Raw genomic sequence first — 9,187 nt, forward strand, 5'->3', positions numbered from 1 at the left:
AAACAGCAATGTAAAAGGATTTATGCTGAGTGCAAAAAGAGGCAGAGGTCAAAAGTGTAAATGTATGAAACAACCATGGGCAGCAGAGGGCTGATACTCTCAAAGTTACAGACCAGACACACTCAGAGAAATAAAAATGTCCTTAAAAGTGAAATGTGCCAGACAGCATGGCTTTTCTGAAATTATTCTAGATTTAATGATGTTTTAGACATAAAAAATTTAGACCTTGAAATGAATGAATGAATTAATTAATTAATGAAAGGAAAAAAGGAAGGAAGAGAGGAAGGAAGGGAGAGAGAGAGAGAGAGAGAGAGAGAGAGAGAGAGAGAGAGAGAAAGGAAGGAAGGGAGGGAGGGAGGGAGGAAGGAAGGAAGGGAGAAAGGAAGGAAAGAAAGAAAGAAAGATGAAATTCACCCACCTAATCCCATAATGAAAGCACCATGAGAAGGTTTGGAAGAGACATTAGTTCAAAGATATTTTATGTTTTCCATTCACTTCTTAAACAAGACCCACACAGTATTGTTTATAGGAGTCAATTCTGGTAGAAGTCAACATCCACTAGGCCTTATACACACAAAAATAAAATAAGGCTCAGAGACAAGGTGACCCAGGAGTAGAATAGCTAAACTCAGGTGTCTGGACTCTATACTGCCTCCTTAATTTTTGTTATGACTCTGAACTTGGCTGCACAAAAGGTATGGAATTCTCAGAGGAAAAAATAAACACATTAAATTATAAAAATAACAGAGTCACTGGTTGGTTGTTATCAAGAACACCAATAAAAAGACATAAGGAAATTCACCCTGTAACTTTCTGAAAAACCACAGAAACAAGAGCAAGCTTTCTACTTGCATTTGCAGAGCAGGGTAAAAAGATACTGATCTCGGTGCAAAGGGAATTTCCTGCCTGCCTCCAACAGAGCACATTCCCCAAACCTGATATTCTTAGAACATAGTGTTATACCTTGGAATTCCCCTACATTTGAAAAGAAAGTATCATTTTCAACCTTCCTTGTTCTAAATAACATAGTCTAACTTCCCTAACAAGATGGATCTTTGTATGTGTTAAGAACTTGATATCTTCAGTTTCTCCAGACCCCCTCCAATTTTCTCTCCCAATCTACATCTTCAAGTGATCACCTTAAAAAAAAAAAAAGGCTATCATTTTTTCCTCCTGACCATCGACACACATCAATTTCCTCCCACGTGGGATGTTTATAACACTATTGGCACAAACCTGCTCCATTATTAGAAGTTTGGATTGCCTTTTCCACTAAAAGTAATTTTCCTTAAAGCTTTTCTGAGTTGGAGTTAACATGTGTGTGAATTATTTATCAGAGGGTCAAATCAAGAGATGGAGTCCACAACCCATTGCTTCCTTAAGCCTGGGAGGCCTTTGTGAGGGCCCTGATAAATAGAGTGCTGGAAAGGAGGTCCTGGATGACTTTCAAGATTAGGTTGGAAATGTCTGGATTCTCTGCCAGTGTCCCCTGGGGCAGTTTCTATGGGAGCCCATGCTCCCAGGTAAGAGTCACTTACACTGTGTCTACTGCATAGAAAGACCATGTGGCGATATCAGATTGAGAGAGGGATACTGAGCAACCTCAGCTATTCGATCCCAGCTGAGTCGTCCCGGTACAGAGGTCAGTTGTGAGTAACAAAGCTTTATGATCATTTCAGTCTCAGCCACTGTCTGACCACAGCCTCATATGAATGATCTTGAGTGAAAACTGACTACCCAAGCCCTGTCAAGTCCAAGATTTGTGAGCAAAATAGGTGCTATTATTATTGTTTTAAACCACTGTTAGAGATTTTCTTTTCTTTTTTTTGAGAAACTCCAGGAAAGAGACAGGAACATCGAGCTGCTCCTTTATGTGCCCTAACCGGGGAATCAAACTTTTTTTAGAAAGACAGAGAGAAGAAGGGAGAGAGAGGGGAGGGGGAAGGGAGGCATTTATTGTTCCACTCAGTTGTGCATTTTTTGGTTGCTTCCTGTGTGTGCCCTGACCAGGGACCAAACCCACAACCTCGTTGTTTTGGTATGATGCTTTTAACCAACTGAGCTAACTGGCCAGGGCCTACTTGAAATATTGCTCATATGGTAATAGATAATTGGAGTTGATTCTGAGAACTGGATGCTGCTGTACTAAACCTAATAGATGGGCTATTGACTCTGGAGTGGTGGGGAAAGTTGGCAGGGGTTTGAAGAGATTGCTAGTAGAAACCGAGTGGCCCTTGAGGAACCTATTAGAAGGGCTGAGGGAAAGTGGAAAGATTGTTATGGAAATCTAGAGAAACATTATTTTTATCAGGCGCAGAAATTTTAGCAAAACTATCACCTGCAGTGACAGAGAAAATACAATAGATAACTAATGAACTGGTGTACTTGGTTCGAAAGAATTCCAGCCAGAATGTTGAAAATTCCAAATAGCTTCTTTTAGTCGCATATAAGTATGTTGAGAGATGAGTTATAAAAAGGAACTGTTTAATTTTCAAGGAAATTTTAAGAAAATACATAAAAGATCCAGTACTTGATACATTTAAATATAAAAGTATTCCTCAGACTCATTCTCTTTGTACAGCGGAGGATTCTCCAATTAAGACAGGGTGTCAGGCCAAAGATCAAAACCAAAGTCAAAGATCCTTTGTTAATACCTTAGAAAGATTTAGGCCAATGTCTTCCACACCCCTTGAAACAAGATTCCTCTGAGAATCTAAGGGCATCGGGTAGACTCTCTCAAATAAACAATGGGACTTCTAATAATCTTAAAATAATGAGGCCATAGCAGCTTTAGGAGAATCCCAAGGTAGAGAAAAGGTTATATCAAAGAGATTTGCAGGTGGACTTTTGTCTAATGGAATATACTTCAATAAGAATGCTAGAACAGCCCTGGCCAGTTGGCTCAGTGGTAGAGCATCAGCCTGCTGTGCAGGAGTCCTGGGTTCGATTCCCAGCCAAGGCACAAAGGAGAAGCGCCCATCTGCTTCTCCACCCCTCCCCCTCTCCTTCCTCTCTGTCTCTCTCTTCCCCTCCCGCAACGAGGCTCCATTGGAGCAAAGATGGCCCAGGCACTGAGGATGGCTCTGTGGCCTCTGCCTCAGGGGTTAGAATGGCTCTGTTTGCAACAGAGGAACGCCCCTGAGGGGCAGAGCATCGCCCCCTGGTGGGCATGCCGGGTGGATCCCGGTTGGGTGCATGCGGGAGTCTGTCTGACTGCCTTCCCATTTCCAGCTTCGGAAAAATGCAAAAAAAAAAAAAAAAAAGAATGCTAGAACACCCACAGAGGTGTTGGGAGGGGAGGTTATTGAGATATAATTGACATTATAATTGACATCATTATATTAGTTTTTGGTATACAACATAATTATTTGATATTTGTGTGTATTGTGACATGATCACCACAATAAGTCTTCTTAACAGCTATCACCATATGTAGTTCCATATTTTTAAACAAACAAAAAAAATACAATTGCAAGATCTTGTGGATTACTAGTTTGCTCGAGAGGACTAAAAGGGACAGAAACAGAATGAAATTCAAAGAGGTTTTTGAACTGCAACTTTATGTGAACAGGAAGCAGAATGTTCCTTTTAAATCATCTTTCCTTTTATATAAAATGTGCCCTGTATTTGGGTGAAAATGATGCTACATCAATTCCAAACCCTGGTCTTAAGAATTAATACAGTTTCATCATGGTTCTTTCTTGAAATACTCAGCCTTCCAAGCCCCCAACCTTGCCATGAGAAAGCCCAGGCCAAATGGAGAATCTCAAATGTAAATGAACCAACCCTCAGCCCCAACAGAGCGTCCTCCCAGTCAACATCCAGCATCAATTTGTCAGCTAGAGGAGTCAGCTGCTTTGGAAGTAAATGCTCCAGTCCTCTGTTGAGCTGATGCCCCCTGTCTTTCCAGATAACCCTGCCCAAATTGCAGATTTGTTTGCAAAATAAACAACAGTTTTTTCTTTAAGCCATTAAATTTAGGGTAGTTTGATATATATACATATTAATAGTAATAAAGTAATAAACAATTTCTCTTTTTATATATATGTAAATATAAATATACATTATAAATATACATCTTTTATATACATTTATTCATATATTCTGAATTCATTTATATATATATATATATATATATATATATAAAGAGAGAGAGAGAGAGAGAGAGAGCATTAATTTCTGCCCACTCCTTTCCTAAATTTGATCACTGCCAGGTTAGACTCCATCCTTACAATGCCAATTCTTAGATAAAGCTTGATGGCAGTGAATGAAAATATTAGCTAACACTTATATATACAAGGTGAGGCAAAAGTAGGTTTACAGTAGTAATGGAACTAAGTAATACCATAATTAATAAATACAAAAATAAACTCAGTTTCATATACAGCTGTATACTTTTGCCCTGCCCTGTGTGTGTATACAGATAAATATAGATATATATCAGAATGTGGCTGCTCACACATAGAATAGGGCTTAAGCAATAAATGCCATATATTGGTTAAGCCCTATTCTATATGTGTTACATGTCTTAACAGAGGAATGGGGAAAGAGACCAGGTAACTTGACTAAGGCCATACAACTGGATTGACGCAGATAGAACAGAGTTCATTCATAGCTATTATGCTTCTCCGATACTTATGACTGCATTGTCTACTTTAATTTTCCAACTTTCCATTAGCACCAAAAAGCCTCTTCATCTCCATAACTCTAGCCTTTATCTTTCCTTGAGGAAACATCTTTCTCCTGCTAGATAGATGGCAGTCTATCTCTTGTCCCTAAAGACCACAATTATGAGCTCAGCCAAATATGGCCCATGGACTAATTTGGCCTGCCATCTGCTTTTGTAAATAAAGATTTTTAAAACTATATATACACACAGCCACACTTGTTCTTTTATGTTGTGTCATGGTTGCTTTGTACTACACAGCAGAGTTGAGTAGTGTAACAAAGACTATATGGCCCACAAAGCCTAAGATAATATCATCTGTTTTTTACAGAAAGTTTGCTGACTTCTGACTTACCATATTTTTTGCTCCATAAGACACATCTGACCATAAGACACACCTAGGTTTTTAAGGAGGAAAATAAGAAAAAAAATATTCTGAACCAAATGGTGTGTTAAAATATTTAATAAAACACTGCATTTTTCACTCCATAAGATGCATGGGCATTTTCTCCTCCACTTTTAGGGAAAAAAAGAGTGCATCTTACAGAGCGAAAAATACGGTACATCACCAAAGATCTCTTTCTTTCTGAATTCATAATATGACATAAATAGAATATATGGGAATTGTATGCAGACAGGTCTGGACTAAAACACCTCTGTTATCTATATGAGGTCTTGGGAGAATCTCTTTCTGAATCTTAGAGAAAATTGTATGACCTCAGTCTTAATTGATAAAAGGCTAAGAAACTGACACATACAATATTATTAATATGTTAAACGTATTTGACAATCTTTCATGATTAGTGGCAAATTCAAGGGAGAATATAATTAGAGGCAAAAAAAGAAAGATGTTTAATATACTGCTCACAAAAATTAGGGGATATTTTTAAATGACTATGAAGCCATAAAATATCCCCTAATTTTTGTGAGCAGTATATTTACAGGGAGTCCTCATGTTACAACAGTCTCAACCTATGACGTTTCAAGTTTACAATGCTCACCCCCATAAAAACTTAAAAAAGTTAAGACCTGAGTGTTTGGGCTTACACTGATAGCGTCGTACTTACGGAAGAGGTGGGTGAACTCATTTGGTTGCGCATGGCGGAAGAATACGCAGCCATACGCAGTATGAGTGAGAAGTCGGCATTACCTACCCCACTTTGGACTATTAAAAGTGCAAGTGTTCCATTTGTGTTAGGCTAGGGTGTGTTTTGATTTACACCAAAATTTGGGTTACGTACCTGTCGTAGAAACAGAACTGTGTCATAACCTGAAGATCCCCTCTCCCCGTATTTTTATTTTAGTAGAATGCTTGGAACTGGACTGACATGGAGATGTGGTGGCATGGTGACAAGACAACCAGCATGCCTGAGGTCACTAGCTGCAGTGAGTGACTTAACCTCCCTTAGCCTCAGTTTCTTCATGAGTGAATCCATTAAACGGCAGTCTTTTATCAGATGTTCAGTACAGTGCCTAGAAGTAGGAATCACTATGAAGTAGTTTTCACACATTTCCTGAGGTAGATGTTTTCACCTCTGTAAACCAGGGAGGCCAGGCTTAGAGCAGTGGTGTCACTGCCAGGCTCACAGTGACAAAGGTGTGACTCTGTGTCCCATCTGGGCCTCTTGGATTTCCATTACATGGTGCTATGTACTCTTTTTTATATCTTTTTTTTTGGGGGGGGGTAAATTTTTTATTGAATTTATTGAGGTGACATTGGTTAATAAAACTATATAGCTTTCAAGTGCACACTTCTATAATACATCACCTGTATATTGTATTGTGTATTAAGACGCTTCATATTTAATCTTAACAAACATTCCCAACGGCTAGAGAACCCGAAGGAAAACGAGTGGCAGTATCTTCTATTGGGAATAAAGGCACAGAATTGTGGTCGGTGAAAGTCCAGGTCATGAATTTCTTCCTGTAATCCAGAGTTTTGAAGAAAAATCCTACAAGCAGAGATGGCTTCAAAGAAAACAATTCCCCCAAATCAATTTCTGATCGATTAAATGTCAAACTATGAAGAAAGAATTTTTGGTCGTTTATTGAGCTACAAGAATAATCATATTTTTTCCCCACTGTAATTGAACATTTTTCTTTGAGAATATGAGTAAATTTATAATCCCAAAGACAGTGTGACTTGACCTGATTAAAAGTATCATATTTTCCCCCTGTCTACAAACAGTCCAATCAACTGTCAGCAAGTTAGTTATTTCATTGTTCCAGCCAAAACGATGTGATACAGTGGAGGGCTGGAATTTTTTAAATGGACCCAAGTAGCTGAATTGACTGTTTCAGTTCCTTGGAGAGATGAGCAGTGACATTTTGATTTCTTGGGGGAATTCTGAAAACCAACTTCTAGGAGAGAGCTTTTGGGGGACCTCTAGTATCTTTTGGCACCGTTATTGGGAGATTTTCCTCCTCGGTGTTAGGGGTGTGCCATCAGAGTCCATTTTAGCTCTCAGGTGAGGCAGATGAGCTTTGCAAGCAGTGACTGCATAGCTGTCAGAGGGGCGTGTGACAACCAGAGTGTGGAAGAGGCTCTGCTGTGAGAAAGAAATTGTAGACCCGTCACCACATACAAGGTGTCAAGAGAGCAGAGAGATGGATGCCGGGGGCCTGAGGAGGCCAGTTGAGTGGGAACCAGCTGAACAGCCCCTTCAAAGCTGCTGTGCTGATTCTGGTTTTCTTCACTCCTGTTTCTTTTTTTTTTCTCTGTTTTCACTTGTCATACACATAAAGGGCAGTGAAATGCCAACCTGAGTCGACTGAAAGGCCTGGAGATATGAAACTGTAAAAGAAGATAATGATTAGTCACATACGGAGATGACTAGAGACACTTGATAGCATACTTGATGTTCCTGTGTAATCTTTTAACTAGAAAAAAGCTCTCATTTAATAGACACACACAAAAAAAAAGGAAGGAAGGAAAGAAGGACGGAAGAAAAAAGAAACATGGGCATAATTTTGTCTCAAATTATCCAGACATACTTTTAGTATGGTAACATTCTGATGAATTAGTTCAATAAAGAAATCACAGTGCTGGCTGGGTAGCTCAGTTGGTAAGAGCATTGTTTAAATATGCTAAGGTTATGGGTTTGATTCCTGGTCAGGCCACAAATAAAAGACAACAAATGAATGCATAAATGGATGGAACAACAACTTGATGTTTCTCTCTCTCTCTCTCTCTCTCTCTCTCTCCTTTCCTTCCTCTTACTAAAAATTCAATTAAAAAGGAAGGGAGAGAGGGAAGGAGGGAAAGAAGGTGAAAATTCCTCAGAGGTCATTTTTTCCAGTTTCGGACTCATTCAGAACTCTTTTGTGTAACTACCAGGAGATTCATTTATTCATTCAACAATATTTTTGGATCATGATCTAAACCAGTGGTAATCAACCTGGTCCCTCCCACCCACTAGTGGGCATTCCAGCTTTCATGGTGGGCAGTAGTTGGAGCAACCAAAGTATAAATAAAAAGATAGATTTAACTATAGTAAGTTGTTTTATAAAGATTTATTCTGCCAAACTTAGCAAAAATCCGACATAAAGTACTTGGTTAGTAATTATTATTATATGCTTTAACTTGCTGTAACTCTGATTTATAAATTTTATAAAGTAAAGTTACTTCCCTACTTTATAAATCACTATTACTATGGAACCGGTGGGCAATTAGAAAATTTTACTACTAACAGAGATGCAAAAGTGGGTGGTAGGTATAAAAAGGTTGAACTTATGTAGTGCTCTCAATAAGCCTACAAGGTAAATGCTAGTATCATTATCATCCCTCTTTTACAGAGGAGCAAACTAAGACACAGAGAGTTTAAGGAATGCCTCAAGTCCACACAGTTGATGATCAGCAGGGCCAGGATTTGAACCCGGCAGTCTGGGTTTAGAGTCTGGGCTCTTAACTACTAGGCTATGCTGCCAATATTGGGCTAGCTTATATTTACGACCTGGTTCTGTTTTTCCTGATGTTGATATCCCTTATCATGTTTAGCACATTTTTATTTGGGATCTTCTGTGAACTGTAATCTGGCTACAACCAAACAAAGACAACACTTGATTCTCTTGAATTATGTGATTATACTGGTTAACCACCTCTGTAAGAGGTGTGGACCCCACTGGTGCCACCACTCTCCCTGCCCGCATGAAAGGGCAGTGCTTACACATATTCAGTGATCAGTAAGTGATAACTCAGCATTAATTCATAAGTTTCTGGCTCACTGATGCTTGCAAGCCTCTCTGTCCCCCCAGGTTAGCTTTCTTACCTAGCGCTAGCCTCTTTTCTAGGAGGGGGGAAGCCAATCAGCCTTTATTGGACACATTGTCAGAAATTTCCCTGAAAGTAGGTTTTAATAAATGGGAAAGGACTTCACAGGGCTGAAAGGAGAGGCACTGTCATCACCAACAATGAAAAAGGAGGGAGAGGAGGATGCTGTATTTGGGAACATAGAAAAGCTCACTGATGCGGGACCATCTTGAAGGCTGCCTTCCATAGAAACTCAAGCAATTAACCAAACT

At 39.2% G+C, this 9,187-nt stretch overlaps 1 non-coding gene across 1 annotated transcript; it reads left to right on the forward strand.

Moving 5' to 3' along the window:
- The first annotated feature begins 2,886 nt into the window (after positions 1–2,886).
- TRNAS-GCU (transfer RNA serine (anticodon GCU)) lies at positions 2,887–2,962 on the forward strand. Its single transcript has one exon. It is a non-coding gene; the product is annotated as a tRNA-Ser (tRNA).
- The last annotated feature ends 6,225 nt before the right edge of the window (positions 2,963–9,187 follow it).

Source organism: Saccopteryx leptura, chromosome 2 (genome assembly GCF_036850995.1).
Source record: "Saccopteryx leptura isolate mSacLep1 chromosome 2, mSacLep1_pri_phased_curated, whole genome shotgun sequence".
Lineage (NCBI taxonomy): Eukaryota > Metazoa > Chordata > Mammalia > Chiroptera > Emballonuridae > Saccopteryx > Saccopteryx leptura.